This window comes from Lepisma saccharinum, chromosome 22, assembly GCF_977018435.1.
Source record: "Lepisma saccharinum chromosome 22, izLepSacc3.1, whole genome shotgun sequence".
NCBI lineage: Eukaryota > Metazoa > Arthropoda > Insecta > Zygentoma > Lepismatidae > Lepisma > Lepisma saccharinum.
In genome coordinates, this window is record NC_139250.1 from 16,787,663 (window position 1) to 16,804,388 (window position 16,726).

The 16,726-nt window shown below is 39.8% G+C and overlaps 1 long non-coding RNA gene across 1 annotated transcript in view; it reads right to left on the bottom strand.

The window, feature by feature from the left end:
- Positions 1 to 1,307: 1,307 nt before the first annotated feature.
- The window catches only part of LOC146004651 (uncharacterized), a 351,309-nt gene continuing 335,890 nt past the window's right edge, over positions 1,308 to 16,726 (bottom strand). Inside the window, exon 4 of the long non-coding RNA XR_014443953.1 lies at positions 1,308 to 1,367. This is a non-coding gene — a long non-coding RNA (uncharacterized LOC146004651). The remainder of the gene's footprint in view (positions 1,368 to 16,726) is intronic.

Consider the following 16,726-nt stretch of genomic DNA (forward strand, 5'->3'; position numbering starts at 1 on the left):
GCAGAATGGTGAGCTGTATGTATCCTATTACAGAATGATGAGTAAATAGAGAACCCATAGTACAAACATTGAAAAACAGTCAGGGGCGTACATAGGAAATAATTTCGGGGGAAAAGATTGATTACAAGGGCGTAGAGAGGAGGGGGTGGGTCGAACTGGTCCGTCGACCCCTTTCGAAATTGATATACAGTAAAACTTCTCCTAACGGACACCTCTACCATAAACTACGGACAATTTTAAATTCCCCGGCAGAAATACATGCGGTTTAATGGCAATATTACTTCTCAATAACGGACATTCTTAATAACGGACGCGGACACTGAAAACTACCTCCCCAATGCAAATAAAACTTCTTGGACAGCCTGAAAGAAAACGGTCGCATTTCCTGGAATTCGACACAACAGTGGCCAGTATTTCGAACTAGCGTGCATTGTTACACCGAACGTATTTCTTTATAAATGGGGCCTCCCCGATGGCGCAGTGGTTGCGTCGTTGACTTGTAATCAAGGGGTCCCGGGTTCGATACCCGGTGGAGGCACATGGTGGTTCGGATCCCACTTTAAACTGTAGGTCCAGTCCCGATTAGCCTTACTGTGCATAAAGTGGACTTAAAACACCAAATCAAACCAAAAACCAAACCAGTATTTCTTTATAAAAGTGTAGACAGTAGAAAATATTCTTTGTGGTTATCTTGGGAATTGTGTCATTTTGAATGCAGTAATTTAACAAAGGATTACACTACGTGTACTGTACTTTCTTTTTTGAAATTTGTAATGCATGTAGGGATACTTTAGTAAATTTAAATTTACCGTATGTAGTACAATATTTTGTTCCTTGAATGTAGGAAAAAACATTATGTTGGTAATATACGAACTGTAATATGCTTATCCTATTGTGTAACATCCTACACTGTTTCTGAATAGCGGACACTTCTTAATAACGGACATTTACTTTTCCCCCAGGCCTGTCCGTTATTGAGAAGTTTTACTGTAGTTCATTTCACGTTACAAAAAACAGAAAGCTTGTTTTATTGCTAATTTGATTTTTCGTAACTTGTAGTTGAAGTTGTTTCTCCATAAGGAATACATGGGATTCTGTACATACTTATTCATCATATTTTTCAAACATCAACTTTAAAAACCGCCTCCGCTTGCGAGATGGAGAGAAATTCAAACTCTCTTGAATAGTGTTTTATATTATTATTTTTAGTAGCAGTGCCCATTCCGACGACATTGAAATAAAGGCACACTAAGGTGAAACAATCACTTTTCGCCTTAATAATGAATAAATCGTCTGTACTTACCTTTCTCGGTGTGGTTTGCTGTTCATGTTGAAGGCCTCTTAAGCTTCCAAGACGTGTGTAGTACCTGAAACGGCCAATGGAAATAAAAAATGGTAAGTTTTCAATGAGAACTTCTAACAGTGCAGAGCTGACTTGTTCAGTTAATGTTTTAGCATATTTTGACAGAAATCATGAGATTTAGATTCAGAAAGGAGCTCTTGCCAATGTCGTAACATACCCCGCCGGTAGGAGTAGAATCTTGCCCAAACTTGCTTCTAGATTTTGTTTAGAAAGAAGTTTTTATAGAGGAAGCGGTAGAGGCTCACCTTGGGGGTCACAACTTTAAAATATGTCACTAATATATTTATTTGAGCAAAGAAAGCGTAATTTCCGTGTTATTATATGTAATATTACACCTTGTTTGTACTGTATAGCCTATCTTTTGTTTAATGTTTATTGTATTTTATACTCTATTATGAGTAGTTTAATGTATCTTCATGTTTGCGAGAGTGCACTATGTGAATTTGTATTTCTAAATATGTAGATGTCAGTTTTGTTGATAGTATCCATTTGTAGATAGTGAGCGATTCATCTGTACTTGAATCTGTGTTCTCGAAAAAGCGAGGATATCGCATAAGAAATATCACACTTTCCCCACGGATCGTGGAAGATTTAAACTTAAAAAGAACTCCTCGGTGTTGTGCATACATCTTGGTATGGTAGTTCGGGGCGCAAGCTAAGCCTATGTGATCATAGGTACGTCGACAGCCATGCATTGATGCTATGCACAATACTGCAACCATTCTACGTTAATAATAAAGCTAGCCTAAGGATTAATTTGGAAATAAAAGGCTAAAGAGCAAATATTGGCTCAGTTATTATTGCATATCTCTTGGTGTGGTGGCCGCGGTGGCTCAGTCGGTAACGCGTCTGACTACCATGCTAAAGGTCCCGGGTTCGATCCCCGGCCGGTTCAAATCCGGGAACTTTTCTAACGGTGGAAGCGGCCCCGGCGCCTACCCAGCGTCGAATAACATGGGTACCTGGGGGAAACCCTGGGGGGTAAAGGCGGTCAGGGGCGTGATGCTGATCACATCACCCCCACTCACGACCGGATCAAGAAAGTGTGGGGCGTTACCCCCACACCCCCTATACGCCTTCATGGCGTGGTGCTATGCTCAGGGGAACACTTTACCTTTTTTACTTGGTGTGGTAGTTCGGGGCGCAAGCTAGGTCTATGTGATCATTGGCATGCCGATAGCTACGTATTGAGTTTATGCGTTTTTAGTTGAGTCAATTCATCGACAAAGCGAAATCCTCGCCTTCGTCTCAAGTATATTCGCATTATAATTGCCATAAATAAAGAATAAAACCTCTTAGTTTATCTACTGCAGCAATGTGGTTTTATTTCTCTGTGCTGTGAATATTGTATTTGCCTAACACTATCCCTGTACCTGAGAGTATTCTGTGTACTTCACCGAGTCTCATCGTTCACCGCTGAGTATTAATAAGTTGTTATTAATAAATAAATAATACAGGCTTGAACGTATCACCCTTTTCCTGTAATCTGCCATTCTCAGTCAGAAGGTTGGAACTTAAACATCTGTCATGTCATTTACTTGCTTATTAGCTTACTTACCTCACATCTGGCTCTTTAGGGCCATCGCAGTCAGCAAGTGTAATTTAAGGATTAGCTACAACCCGATTGGTTTGATCCCTAGTTCTACAGGGTTCAACGTTACTATGTGAAACCTGCCTCAAGCATTCGGGAGTGGAAAAAACAGCTGGAATAGGTTTTTTTGGAGAGAGATTAAGTTAATTTTACAATTTTAATCTAATAAATTTAAAGTTCCAAGGATGGGCATAAATTTTCTGAGGAAGATTGTTATATTGTCAAATTTGATAAATGAATTGCTGCAGAAAAACTAGTTTGAAATAGATACCGGGTGTTTCATAAAGGTAGCCGGACAATTGCGATGAACACAGTTATTTATTTATTGCAATTTCCAGTACAGCAGAAGCCATTTTAAACCTGAAAGACACAACAGTAAAACAGTACCCTAGTGTTAAAAAGAACACACGAAACAAGATAAAATAAACAAAATATAAACATAAACAAGCCAAGACAGTGCCAAGGTAAACAGATTACTTTCACAATGCATTACTTATGTACAATTTTTTCTACGTTGGTGATAAAAGACGAATGTGAACTGAAAATATCTACTTGGTTTGAGATGATATTGAATTGGTTCGGTAGCCTATGGAATAATGAACGTTGTGTGAGTGATAGCCTGGGAGTTGTAGTGTGGAAAGTCTCCTTGCTCCGTGTTTTATGTCTGGGCACTCTGAGGGAGAGTTCGTGGAGTGGAATGCTGCATCTTAGGTTTCCATTAATGATTTTATGTAGTAATTTCATATCTGCAACGTATCTACGTCATTCTGAAGTATTTATGTTTAAGTTTACAAGCAGATCTCTCTTAGGTAGGTGTCTCAGGGCGGGCACTCTATAGAAGTGAAAAGGCGGGTGGGCAATTACGATGACATTCTACATCCTCTATCAAATTGAAGGGTGACTTTAACACCCCCGCACAATAGCTCTTACAAGAAAATTATGTAAAATATTAATATTTTCGGTTGGGAATTTGGTTCAATCAAGTTTTTGAACATGGGCTAGAGCCAACAGACCACCTTTTGAAGACCCGTTTCCTCATATGAGCGAATACACTTCCCAACTCTCTCGTCGATTTTAATGTCACGCTTCTTCCTTTTCTGACCTTCTAGATTAAGTTCCATCCGCATGTACTTGACGTTGGTGTCTTCTGCTTGGCTCTTGAGGCAGGCCAGAAGAAGCCACCTATTTATTTTGTTGTTCCAACCTTCTACAGCATTACTAGTTCTGTGGCGTCTTGGGTTAGGTTAGGTCCGGATCGGTCGCAATTGTTCTACCATTAATTTGTAAAAATGAACTTTGCCGTCAAAATCATCGCAATTGTCCGTGATTTTGGCTTCATCGCAATTGCCCGCCATCGCAATTGTCATAAATACTTGAGGGGTTACGTTAACGAAACCAGCCCAGAACGAACGAGAAAGTCTAACAGTTTGTTTTAACACCTACAAGTGTTCAATGTATGCACCACGGATGCCACGGCACGCATCAACACGATACATAGTCTACTTTTTGCAACACTCGCGATAATGTCTATCGCTGCGTTAATACGCTCCCTTAGCGCTGCGATATCACGCGGCATCGATGAGACGAACACCCTGTCTTTGATGAATCCCCACAAAAAGAAGTCACACGGTGTAAGGTCCGGTGATCTTGGGGACCAAAACATTGCACAAAACACTGTGAGTGGTGTGAGTGATTTGAGTGTCGCCTAGCGGCAGCGATATGTACTCTCAGCTTAACAAAACACGCTGACAAAAACTGTTTGCGTTCCTATCGTGTTGATGCGTGCCGTGTGTCACCCGTGATGCATACATTGAACATTTGTAGGTGTAAAAAAACAGTTCCTCGTTCGTACTGAACTGGTTTCATTAACTAAAGTTCAATAGTTTACTTCCAATACATTTTTGTAACCCCTCAATTATTTATGAAACACCCGATATATCCCTCTCTATATATAAATGTATGTATGTGTGTATGTTTGTTCAGCAATAACTCTCGAACGCCTGGAGCGATTTCAACCAAACTTGGTACACGTATCACTTGCAACCTGGAAATAAATACTGTGGGGGTAAGACACCCCGAGGGGTGGGGTGGGTAGGGGTGACATGTAAAAATAATCGAGAACCACAGATATTAAATTCCGCAAAAACAGACATCCGTGACTGTATGCAATCCGCACAACGATAGTGTTTCTCGGGTTGTCTAACATTCAGGCTGTGTTGCGAATGGAATCTATAGTTTTCGTGACACTCCCAATGCGGTTCAACTCCAAGTTCATCACCTATCGGCATGGGGGGGGGGGGGCGAGGGGGATGAAAAATAAAATGCCACAAATGAACTAGATTAGTGTCGAATCCATAGTTTTCGGACATTGGTGACATTCACGATCACATTTAAAATTAGTTACATTTTACACTATGGTTAGAATTCACTACTTTCCTGTCTAATACAAGATTGGGATAAATAAATACCCGGGCAACGCCGGATAATCAGCTAGTTATTAAATGAACACAGCGCACACTACAATAACATATCCCATAATCTTTGCACATCAGTATTCTCGCCCATTGTTTATGCAAAAATATGAAGATGAATTATTAGAGAAGGCAGAAATCTTAGGTTCGAACCACGGTTAGGCATGAATGCATCACTGCGTTTGTTCATTTAAAGTGTGATTCGAACCACTAATGCGTCTCCATATTGAGGTACTATCTGTCCAGAAAGTAAATGCTCGGTTGATGGTGGCGTTGCAAGCAAAACTTGAAATATGATAAAATTTAAGCTCAAATGTGTGACTGAAAACATCATTCCCACCTGACGTTTCTTGAAACTGAGATATTCACTTTTCTTGGAGCTGCGTCCCAATATTGTGGCAGAAGGTAAACAATTGTAACGAACTGAAAAACATCTGAAAGAAAATAAGCGAGAAGAAATACGCCTCGCCAGTGGCGAAACAATTCAAAAACTTATATGATAAGTAAATTATCACCTACCAGTAGAAGTGAGTGGTTAGTGTTACTCCATCTCCAACATGTGTGTGTTCGAATCCGCATTTAGAGCGAAACTTTTTTATTATTATTGTGCAACCAATAGAAGTGCATACCACATGCATTTTTAATCCATGATTTCACCTGCTAATTTCGAAAAGCACCTTAGTTCATCCATCTTAACAAAGACTTTTTACATTTGCGGACCAAACATAGAGCTGTTACATCATACCTACTTTTACTGTGACTATAAATTACATGCTTCTACATTTTAAATAAAAAATGATTTCGAGTTTGTTGACACAAGTTTGCATTGTCACCTACAAATACGTTTTATTTAATCTGTATCTGAAGAGATATTATTCTGGAATCCTAGAATGCGGATGAGGCAGACGTTTATACTTTTGCACAGCATATGCATACTACAAATGGAAATAGAGGCGATACTAATTGGCCAAAATAGAATGTGCTAAAAGTAGTCTTCAGAACATTATTTTTGCTATTCTTATACCGGGTGTCCCAGAAGTCTTTCCCTGATTACAAACTTTATTCATATTCGCTATATGTAAGGTAGAGATGTGAAAGTGGTGCCAATATGTTGGAAAACTAACCAAGTTTTTTTTGTTCCAGGTTTCAGTGTAGCATTGTCAATGCCCAGGACACCGGAAATGTTCACAATTCGGGAAAAGGCTCAGTGTCCCCTGGTATCATTAGGCAACAAAGCCTGTACAATTTGCACTTTGTATGCACGAAAAAAATAAACGTTTGTGTATGATATCATAAAGATAACTTTTTGGCTGATGTTTTACGTTGTTTGAAATCGCTGAGGTTGATGGTTCGGCCACTTCTCGGTAAGTCAGCAACAAATTCTGTGGTCTTGAACTTGTCATACCACGACTTAATGCTCTCGACATCGGGCGGCATCTTTCCATAAGTTGTTTGAAAGTTCCTCTGCACTGTTATTGGTGACCGGGTCTCGTGACACACTGAGATTTTTCCTGATTTGTGAATATTTCCGGTTTCCTGGGCCCTGACACTGGTACACTACAGCCACGTTACTGAAACCTGGAACAAAAAAAACTTGGTTAGTTTTCCAACATTTTGGCACCACTTTCACATCTCTACATTGCATATAGCGGATATGAATAAAGTTTGTAATCAGGGAAAGACTTCTGGGACACCCGGTATTTAAATAACCCACGGCTCAAGAGCCCTCGAAAAGGCCTGGACCTATCTCCCGGCTGCCAGTCTCCCTTCCACAATCCTACCCGGAGGTATGTAGTTCTTCAACCGGTAATGGAGTTACGTGGGGTCAGCACGTCGAACCTGCAGCCGTTGTAGATTTTCAAGACCGGGTTACGCTACTCACTCGTAGCTCCCAAATTTCCTCACCGGTCCTATAAACAGGCAGAAAACCCAGAGACTGAACCCAGGTGGACTTGAACCCATCCCGTCCCGCGGTCCGAGCCCAAAACACACGCTTTAGACCACACGGCCACGGAGGAGGACTTTTCTTATATTTAGCTACAGATTTTACAACATAATTATAATGTTAAGATCTGGACTACTTCGGTGGACTTGCATAACCTAATATGTTCTAAGCTACTATATTTTTCGTTTTTATAATCGAAATTTTATTCATAAATCAACCAATATTCTTTTCAACAACAGCTCGAATTTTTGACATGGTTGCTAAGAATTTCCACATTAACGTTCCACTGTTTCTTGATCTTGTGTAATACGCAAAGCAAGAACTGTATGTCTCGTTCACATGCCTTTCCACATTTTGTAAGAGGTTTATATCAAGTAGTTACTCTCGAAACAAATACATTTTTATTAAAAATAACAGTCGTGCCAAATTTGGCACTACACTGTAAAGAAAAGGCCTGCCTTTGATGAGAAGCAAACCCAAGACCATTGGTATGGCCTCAACGCGTAGCCTCCACGATATGGCGTCACCTACATAGTTCAATCACGGGGTTACACATAGGAAACCTTCGTGCGGTAGTGAGAGGTGTATCTTGAAAGCAAGGGATATGGTTGCGTAAAGAAGGACGGTAAGGGGGGAGGGAGGTGATGAAGTTCTCTCAGTTTTTAAAGAATGTTTGTATGTAGTTAGTGACTGGTGAGTGCAGTGCTACATGTATACAACTCCCAAAACGACACAATTTTTCAAGGCATAAACAACATAAACCATTTAATATTTTAATAGAAACTGAAGGATTATAAATGGCAAACAGCAAGAAACATCATTTTATGAAAATGACAGCGTGACACAGGGTTACGAACAATTCCAACATTAACGTTGATTTAGAGGCAAGATTTTATAGCATAGCTACATTAGTAAAACTAAGCAAATGCCATAAATTCCATGCAAACACTAGTTTTGAATAATACACTGCTTATTACTTTTATTATATTATCTCATTTTATGGTTTCAATTTTATTAAAGTAGTTTTGAATTGAGAAGTTTCAAAAGCAATTTGTTTAAAAAAAGTAAAAACATTTGTCATTAAATACGCAATAAATATTTCTCAGACTTACATTAATAGGCATTCTATCGTTTAGAAAACGTGTTGTAGGGGAGAATCGAACCGGGGACTCTTCGTGTGGCGAGCAGGTGACTGGACCACACCGTCCTTCTTGATCTATCGCTTATGTCACGAGCCGGCATTAAGGTTGCGAAGGTTGGGCAGTGCCCAAAGTACACACCGTCAACGGACCACACGACCAAGTCGACGGACCAGATCAGGTATGGTGATGACACTAGTTACTTAAGTATCAGTGTTTAGTAGTTCAAACCCGGCTCGTGCGTGATCATCCTCCCTCGCTTGTGCGAATTCTATTAAATATTGGTAAAGGGCAATGAGCGTACTTGATTCCATCCCCCATACATTCATCCTCTCGCAGCCAAGCAGTTTAAGCCGGCGAACGGCCTAAACATAACACTTATATGCCACTATCCATGTGTTGAACCATATTGAACTATTTTATCTTCTATTCATAGAAAGTATTTCAAAGAGAATATTACAATTAAATTGGTGTTTTTCGAAACTACGAAACATTATGTTTTCTTGTTAACTGTAAGTATTGAAAACGAGAGAATTCAGAGTTCGGTCACAGATTCAACAGTCTACCTACAGAAGACTGCGAGCTGAGCATACGCAGTTCTACGATTAGCAAACGTCCTGTTCTCTGCCTGAGACCACAATTCACAAGTCAACGCGAAGGTTCTCTCAGCATTATGACGTCATCCTTGGCTGATTCGCAGCGATGTGCCCAGGAATTTGTAAGCGAGGTATATGGATTGTAAAGGATTCTATTTTTTTAAAACGTTCAACTCATATTTTACCTCGCACTTGGGCTACAAAGGGTTTAGATTTTCACGAATACCTCTTTGTTTACCCTATTGCTTCCTGCAGGAAATAATTTAGTATTGCAGAAGCTACATGAAAAAAAAAACATCCTAAGTGGTGCCGACGAGTAATTATATTTATCAGAAGAAGAGTTTTCATATATTCTCCCTCTTATAAATGTCCAAAAGCAATAATTCTACTAAATAAAAAGTCAGTTCTGCAAAAGGTTTGAATCTGCGATCTTCAGACAACTGGGCCAGCTCTTTACCACTTTCCTACGTTCACTCGATCAAACTAAGTTTACATTTTGTGTTAAGAGTCGTCAGCAATCTTGCAAACTTTGTTAACATACCTGCTGTTTTACACTAGTTTATTTTTACAAGCTGGAATAGACTTGAGGTCTGCAACTCAGGACTAGACTTCTGTGCTAACTTATTCTTCAAGTCTACTCTAATGTGACAAATCTCATGTATCGTAAATGCGAAGTGGCATTGTTACGTGTTGCAAATAATTTCTCATACAAACGTTAGTTCCAGCTTTGGCCACATCCACAGAGCATTTACTTTCTGGACAGATAGTAGGGCCCAACACGTTTAATATCTTGGCCATTTCTGGAGATGATGTGATCAACCCGCAGGTCCCATTTAGTAGAGGTTGTGTGAAACCCTGAACCGTTATATGCAAGGATGTTTCTAAAAAAGTTCCCATCTGAAATTATCCATCCCAGAATCGAACCTGGGAGGATGTAAGAAAACATCCAGATATCCGGATAGTATAGACTTGATGAAGGATTTGTAGTCCCAAAAGCCAATCCCGGGCAAGGCACGAATAGGTTCTCTCTTGGCGATTGCCCTTTCTTCAATTTCATCACATCGTCACTCATCTTCGCGAATAGTCAAAAGTGCGAGGAAAGCGAAGTAAAATAAACCAAATCAATCAATCAATTTTGCCGTGGTTGAGACTGAGTTAGAACAATCGAGACGAGAAGAAATTCTTCGGGAGTTACGAAGACGAGACCGTCTTGATAACAAGTCCTAAGTTTTGTAAACTCTTATCAACAGATGGCGCTGGTTTCATTTAATCAATTTTATGACGAATGAACAAACAATTGAACATCAGGGTGTAAAAGTACACACCACCATACTGGAAAATTGTATAATCTCTAAACTTGCATGAATGATAGTAGTATGTGTGAAGAAAGCATAGTTCAGCTTCGAATGTTTCATTAGGAGTTCTAAGCTGAAAGTATATTCCAGTAGTACTTAAGGAGAAAGTAATTTAGAGGATTCAAGCGGGGTTTAAGCATTTTTGATCTTTATTCCAAAGTTATGTAGGACATTTCGAGATAAATAGAGGATTCAGGCATACTTATACCGCGTTTGGTAGAACCTGTCCCGCTTCCCGCGCTAGGGAGCGCTCAACAGTTTCCGTGCTGGGGAAAGTCAAAGCCAGGCAGCCAATTAAAATACGCAACGTCGCAACAGCGTCTACGTAAACGCCTCTCTTCTGGCTTTCATTCGCTCCTCGCTGCCCAGCAGACGATTTTTTCCTCGTTTCTCATTGACACCGAAACTGTTGAGCGCTCCCTAGCGCGGGAAGCGGGACAGGTTCTACCAAACGCGGTATAGTTTCGTGCAATCGTTTTCAGAATTGCCACATATGACAATGGTACGACCTTGGACGAAAACTAGGGTTAAAACTGTGCGAGAATTTCGCCTCGTTCAAGACTTGAATAAATTGCTACGCTAGTTATAAGGACCTACACATTGACACTGTCTGCCATTACAGTGACGTAAAACGGATAAACGATAGAACTGGCCGGATAATGCACACATTCGGATAATCCGAATATCGGATAATTTTTGGAATTCCGATAGAAAATTATCCGATATCAGGATACAATTTTATCCAGATTTGACCATCCTTAGTATTACAACCTAGACTGCCTTTTGCAGACTAACGAGGCTCTGGCGCCAGGACATGCATCCAGGATAATTCTCTGTATGAATGTGTTGTGTCGCCCATGCGCGTTTGCGATTGTCCCTTCATTCATCTAATTCCATCAGCATCCATACTCATCTTCACGATCAGTCAAAAGTGGTAGGAAAGCGAAGTAAATATAAACTCAATCAATCTGTCGAACCTGACGTGAGCGACCCCAGAAATGAACTCTTAGGAAGCACAGTGGTTTTCTTTTTGAGACCCAGGAGCGTATATTCTAGGCTTGCTAGGCTACCTGCGAAGCCTGAAGTCTAGAGAATAAAAATACAGGAGAAAAATCGATCAGAAATTGTAAATAAAATTATTCATATCAGTGAGATGATGATGGTGATTCTGGAGTTGGCAACCTGATTTCTTGTGAGTTGGCAACCTGATTTTTTATGAGTTGGCAACCTGACTTTTTTTATGAGTTGGCAACCTGATTTTTTATGAGTTGGCAACCTGATTTTTTTATGAGTTGGCAACCTGATTTATTATGAGTTGGCAACCTGATTTCCTATGAGTTGGCAACCTGATTTCCTATGAGTTGGCAACCTGATTTCCTATGAGTTGGCAACCTGATTTCTTAGGAGTTTGTAAACTTATTTCTATTCATAGCCTAGGACCTTGTGACATAGTGAGATAGCCCACACCTTTGACTCAGTATACGCCACTGTTGAGACCCCCTCCACCTGTCTTCCGCCGCCCCTGTTTGAAACCCACTGAGAGCAGGAGATAACGCTCAACATCAAGTGTCTCAGTGGCAACATCTTGTGGGCAAACTGAGGTGACATAACAAGAAGGCATGATCTGAAGGACAAGCAAGGAAGAAACCAAAGGAAGATGAGCGAACTAACGAGGTAGTGAAGGATTCCTTTCTGGGAAGACAGGACAATCACTGTCGAAAGAACCTGACGGGACATTCTCCAGTGAAATTATGCAAACCAGAGCCTCCCACTTCACACAATCTTCACGGAGTTTGCTGAGGCGGCTGTGAATGCTGAGGCAGAAAGAACTGAATACTCTCAAGGAAGATTGAAGTGCATGCTATAGAAACCGTGAAGGGGTGTTTACACAAACTAGAAACACTTCGAGGTGGAAAGGAGGTGGTGTGATTGGAAAAGCGACAATGCGTAGTTCCCCGTTTCCATGGTAATGGATCATGGACGCGGTGAAGATCAAATCATGTTAAGAGCTCTCACAAGCTTAGATGTTTTTAAAGATGGTTACTGGAAAGTTGAATTTACATCCAGGAAACGTACAGCAAGCTACTCCAGGTATCTTTTTTGTTGTTGCTGTGACGCAGTTTACATGGAAATAGAAAGAAGTGTTCCAAAGCGCAGAGTAGTGTAATTCTTGTTCTTGTTTCTCGCAGTAAAACTATCTTTTCGTACTAAGGATACACGCACCGTGCTATGAAAGCACATGGAGATTGTGGAGCTGTGCCCACGCATTCTCGACCGCGGAAATAGGGCCTCCCCGATGGCGCAGTGGCAGCGTCGTCGCCTTGTAATCAAGGGATCCCGGGTTCAATACCCGGTGGAGGCACATAATGGTTCGGATCTCACTTTAAACTGCAGGTCCAGTCCCAATTAGACTTACTCTGCATAAAGTGGGCTTAAAACACCAAATCAACCAACCAAAACGACCGCGGAAATAGTGGACTTGTAATCAGCACCACGCTTCGGCCACCTTCACCGTGCCCCCATACTCACGGATTAGAAGATGAGAGGGTCCAGAGTGACTGTTGTAGGAATATTAGGATAAGCAGGACGTCATCAAGAAGGTCAGTGATGTGAACGGCAAGAGATTAAAAGTTTTTTAACCGGAATAGAGTGTGTAAAACTTTCATACGCACTGAACTTGCACGATTTGTCCAAACGCGATGTGTGTTCCTTGCTCTACATTGCCATAATGGTACTCAATAGGCTAATTTGGAAAATGAAACAAAAAGTTTTTGATTTACACGTAAATTTGTACAACATAGTACGAAATCCTCATTTGTAAAATGTTGAGGCATCTGAGGGGTACGCTCGTGAATTCACTAAATATAAAGTTTTCAAATCTAACCCGTCTACCCAAAAGTAATTTGAAGTCTGTGTCAATGACCTGAAGTGTGAACTCTTATACACTACTAACCTGGTACGTAAGATTTGTACTTGAAGATGGTCATGTTTAACTTCACAAACAACTGGTTGTTATTAGACTAATATTACAATATGATGTAGAGATTTTCGTCCATCCAGTTCGCTTTTGCAGTTGTACATACGCAGGGATTTAAAAGTGAATTTCTGTTGCTTTGGGGAAAGGAAAAAATGGTACTCTGTAACACAACCCAGCTCGAATTAAATCTGTTTCACCCACTTGACTAGAACCCTTTTTCTTCTTTCCCCCCTCTCGTTCTGTTCGTTCCAGCGAAGATGTACGACCACAAACTCCATGTGGGAACGATTGGTCCAAAGGCGAAGCCGATTACACCAAATCGAAAACGATGTTCAATGACGACCGAAAAGTCTACGTTCTGGTTACGGAAGAAAAATGGGTTAGTTATAGGCCTAAAGGCTTCTGAACCATCTGGAATTAATCCAAAATGGCTGTTCTGGAGGGAGCAGCCATGACCTGTCGGTATGTTTCTGCCATCGAAACTTCTTTTCCTCGCTCTGTTTATTAGGCATGGTGTTTAAGGACGTGTAAATCCATCGCGAAGTTGGATGCAGATGGCAGCACCCAACGACCTTCGGTAAAAATACGACCAAGTCGTCAGAAGGTCTTAATAATACTAGGGTGCCTAGGTCGCGCATGTGCATGCAGTAAAAGTAACTCAGATAACAGACTATTCTTCTACGCGATCTGGAACGCTTTGAGGAACCTAGAAATCTTGGAAACGCTTGTGCTGTCCTAATTTTCAAAGTAACGGTTTTGAAAGCTGAAAATAGAATCAGCATAAATGTTACGTTCTTCCACGTTAACAATGTATACACCGGGTAATACTGGCCTGAAGGGAAAATATGAACACATGATTGAACAAATTGCTTACATAGCTCACTGCAATGGTTGCAAACTAGTATGAAAAAGATGTTCACTTTCAACTTGTTGATTATGTACACTTTTTGGGGTGACAATGACGTTTTTTTCTGCCCAAATCAAATCAGTGCCCTAACACAGTTAATAATGCAATAATATCTAGCGTTACGTTAATTTTTCTTTAGCCATTCATTCTAAATTTTTGGTTACCAAACCTATGATGAGAATTTTAGTACCAGTCTTCAGCACTGTCACTCTCCTCTTATTTGATACAATATGATCATACAGCTAAATCAAATATTCGTGGTTCAAGACTTTAAGTACAGGCAAGGTTGCATCGCAATATTTGGATATTTGTCGACCTCATATCCGTTATATCTGGATGTAATTTAGACACTGTATGTCTAAATTCTAGATATCACACATGTAATGCTATCCTGTCTGGAAATACGTGTATGTCAGTTATCCAGATACTATCAGAAACCCTGCATGTTCTTTAGTAGACTAATTGTATAGCGTGGCCGAGGTAGAGGTTTGCATGTTACATTCTTGTTTGACCTATCATAAAATAAGATGCATGTAAAAATGGCAAAATACAGAACTGGCTATATATATATATATATATATATATATATATATATATATATATATATATATATATAAAAACAATCTATTCCATACGATACTTTACAAAATTTCTGGGGCACATATTTTTCTTTCGAAACAGACCCATATATACCGGTAATCTTAGATTCGCGAACAGAGGAAATCTGATTTCTGAAATGATAGCTTTTGAAAGGGAAAATGGTAGGATGTGTTGGATATCTACGTATTTCTTTAGTACATAAAAATAATGCTATGTACACTTGGGAGAAATTGTAGTTATGAATTCATTAAAAAGTACCAAATAATTCATATCATTTTTGGCAAACATGTCTGTTAATGGTTGAATTCAAGAGGTTGAAAGGCTTTCCTTCAGTAAGTATCTTTTTCAGTAAGTCCCTAACAATGATAATTTCCTCCTAACTGTACAATGATTGACAAATAGAGATTAGTCATTTTAAGGGATTCTAACTGCATAGCAAATGATGGACAACACACTCTAAGATGCTAATAATGCTTTCTGTGTAAAAAACGTTAGTATCTTTGGAATGCTTAAGAGTTTAATCAATATTGCACATAAAAGCTACCAATTTCTTCCACCGGTTGAGAAAGTGAAGAGGACTCTTATTATATTCAAAGGGCTGTTAAGAGAGTTATGTTAGGGACACAAGAGTTTCTAAGTATAGATTAGAGAGAATTAAAAATCTGAGAGAGAAATCCTCTCATTATACTTTCTAATCAAGATTTTACACTAATCCTTATCCGATATTAGTAGTGGGGTTTACGGTACGGACAGCGCAACTTTTAAGTGTAGAAAAGGCGAGGCTATTTGATTGAACAATCAGATTTGCTTATACTTAAAACAAAGCCAAGAGAGGCCTATACCCCAATTCTTCAGGTGTGATATGCTCTGATTTTTAAGAAATTCAGAGTTTCTAGTGTAGAAAAGGCGAGGGCTCAACAGATAGATTTACCCATACTTAAGACAATGCCAAGAGGGGCCTATACCCCAATTCTTCCAGTGTGATATGCTCTTAATTTTAAGAATTTTGAATTCTAGTGTAGAAAGGGTGAAAGCCTCTCAGACAGATTTGCTTATACTTAAAATTATGCCAAGTTCCCATATGATCTTATTGCTTATAGTGTGTTTTTCTGTCAAAATCCCAGGAATTGAATTTTAGTGTAGCTCAGATTGATTCTGCCATGTATATTAATATAAAGCTTATAGTTACTGGGTTCTGAGGCCCAGTGGAGTGTGGTGCATAGCCCCATGGTTTTTATTGCCTTGCAATCAGGAGGCCTCTGGGTTTGAGTCCTGATAAAATGTGAAGCCTCTCCTGATGGCAAAATGTTAATATTGTTGCTTTGTAAGCAAAAGGCTCGGGTTTGAGTCCTGATAAAATGTAAAGCCTCTCCTGATGGCAAAATGATAATATTGCTGTCTTGTAAACAAGGGGCTCCGGGTTCGAGTCCTCATAGATTGAAATATATACAACTGCCCACACATAAGATATTCACTGCTAGCTGATAATACAGTTGAGGTTTGTGTATTGTACAACAGGATAATAGAACAAATATCTTCTAGAACTGCTCCGTGACTCTCTCATTTCTTACATCATAAACATATGATTTTTCACCTATGAGAATGACACTACAAATGGTGTCTTCAGGTAAAGCCTCATGGAATTCACAGATAATTTTAATGTTTGTCCTGTCATTCACCACAACTTGTTTCCTTTTTGAAGTGTTGATTACAAACATGGGTCTCCGTGTTTTGAATTCATCTGGAGTGTAGTACATATCAGTACTGCCAGTAGTGACTCTT